General features: G+C 53.7%; 1 protein-coding gene across 4 annotated transcripts in view; it reads right to left on the reverse strand.

Annotated features, from left to right (window-relative positions):
* Positions 1 to 469, reverse strand: part of LOC113217349 (lachesin-like) — a 71,760-nt gene extending 71,291 nt beyond the window's left edge. For all 4 annotated transcript variants that reach the window (XM_026437215.2, XM_026437214.2, XM_026437213.2 and 1 more), the window contains exon 1: positions 408 to 469. The gene's annotated coding sequence lies outside the window, so the exon portion shown is untranslated. The remainder of the gene's footprint in view (positions 1 to 407) is intronic.
* Between the last annotated feature and the right edge of the window lie 1,868 nt (positions 470 to 2,337).

Below are 2,337 nucleotides of genomic sequence, written 5' to 3' on the forward strand. Positions count from 1 at the left end.
TGTTCTTACCCCCGTCCGCAAAGTGATCTGCCGGCTGCTTTTCGCCCCTGTTCACTTTCCGATGAATTATTGAGCAAACGCACCCCCCCTCCCTCCCTCCTGTCCCTGTGGCCGCACGGTTGCCTCTCAAATGTAAATGTGGGGCGGTAGCGAGCAGCACGATGGAGGAATCAATGACTATTGACAAAATTGAAAAATGCGATGTGGATGAGAAAAGAAAGAATGACAAAATTACAAGAAAAGTCTAATAATTTTGCTTTAAATGTTACAATACAAATTGATCCACGAAATAAAGAAATATTTAAAAAAATAAGCTGCAAACCCGTTTTACGTCACAGATAATCGCAGATATGGTTTTCCTAAGAACGATCATTGACGAAAAGCGGTAATTGATGTGGTTTACTTACCGTTGTTGAACTCCTCGACGGCCTTCGGAATGCCGTTGCTCTCTGTGTTCCGCAGGCGTCTCCCTGAAACAAACACGGTGAAAAATTTGATCGTGAATTCAGTAATAGCACACTGCACAGTACATACTACAAGCTCCTGGTTAACGTTCCAACATGTTTTTCCATAATTTTCGATTTAAAGCACCATAATTTCACTGAGGTAAAATAGCTGTCCAAATGCAATGTCGAGCAAAACAACCTCCTGCGGCTGAGACCCCTCCAACTGATTTTGACGCTGCACGCATTTTGCTGCGCGACGGCAACTGTAACTGAGCCGATTTGCCGGACACTGGTCTGCCCAGCGCAGCTGTAGAGCCTGGTAGGGCCGAAATCCGGGCGAGAGAAGGGGAAGAGGAAGGGTGGCCTAGCGCGGAGCGACAAGGACAATGGACTCACCCCACAGCTTGCAGCACATCACAGAGAGAGAGAGAGAGAGAGAGAGAGAGGGGGGGGGGGGCCGAAACGGCTAATTGTTGCGATGATTCAGGTGGACGCCGCTTATCGGCCAGCTTGCGCTTGCACACTCCCTCCCCCATCACCGCCTCTCTCCGCCTCTCTCTGGACGACTCATCGTGACGTCGGCGTCAGTGGTACGAGCCTGCCGAGGGGCTGCTTGCTGCTGCATTGTGCAAGACCACACGCCGCCGGGGCGTCTGCGGGGGCCGCGCTAAACAATACCGACTGCCGCCTTGTTTGTGTGAGTGCGAGTGTGTGGGTGAGAGAGTGAGCGAGTGAGCGCGTGTGAGTGCGAGGCATGAATGAGTAAGTGAGTGATCCGTCAGGCGGGTGAGTGGTGTTATCACGTTAGCGCACACCAGCCCGGAACCCGGCCCCGCCCTGTCCCGCCACCACCCCCCGTCCCCCAAACGCCACGCACCTCCCTATCCCGGGCACGGCACGAGACCAAACTATGTTGCGTCGTCTCACTCGTGAACACATCCCTTTCACCATACCGCTCTCTCCCTCACTCTATCCCCTCCACTCGGCTGTCGACACAAATCCTCTCAGAGAATCACCCAACACCAGGCCCGAGCCTATCCCGTGTTGTAAAAGGCGGACAGGAACACGGTCAGCTTGAGCAGCCCCCCCCCCCCCTTCAAGCAGAGCAGCGTGCGCGAGCAAGCAGGCCAGATCCAATTTCTCGTAAAAATAAAAGAGGTCCTCTGGAAGAAGGAATAAGCAGCGGCAAGCGAGGCTTTGGCGCTCGCCGCGTGGAGTGGGTGGGGGTGTGGCAGTCGGAGCCCCCTAACCCTCACCCCTCCACACGGTGCAGCGGCGGCTGACGTTACCCGCTCGATGACCCTGGCCCTGGCATTGAGACGGGAGAGCCTGGCCGGCAGGCATCAGGGCGCGGGATTAGCCCGCCAGACAATTTAAATAATCCCGCAATCGTGCGCGTCCACCCCCGACACCGGCAGGCTCTAACCTAACCCGGCCCTTCCTCCTCTCCTCTGTAAAAATAAAATCCCTGGTCAATACTGAAGGAAGGAAACATTGTTGTTGGGCCTCTGAAGGTACGATTATAAACTGTACCTACACTGCCTTTCACAAGACAAACATAAAATATTTGTATATTCTCGATTTTTCAGAGTGCGTCCATAATTGGCAGTATTAAACTTCTGTTAAATTCTAGACTTTGTCCACGGTGATCTTCCACCATCACCCTCGCAGTGCCCCCGACCCCCACCGACCTCCACCTGTACCCGCGCCTACGCCTGCCCTGCACCGCCCTTCACTTCCTCATGCCGACGGCGGGGATAAAACTTGTGCCAAACAAAAAGGGGAAGAAAAATAAAACACTTGAGGCCATGATCAATCTCAGTCAATGCCAACTGGAGAGGAAGAGGAGAGGGGAGAGGGGGGAAGGGGGCACAAGCAAGAGTGAAAATCA

This window comes from Frankliniella occidentalis, unplaced genomic scaffold (genome assembly GCF_000697945.3).
Source record: "Frankliniella occidentalis isolate FOCC.00 unplaced genomic scaffold, Focc_3.1 Scaffold43, whole genome shotgun sequence".
Lineage (NCBI taxonomy): Eukaryota > Metazoa > Arthropoda > Insecta > Thysanoptera > Thripidae > Frankliniella > Frankliniella occidentalis.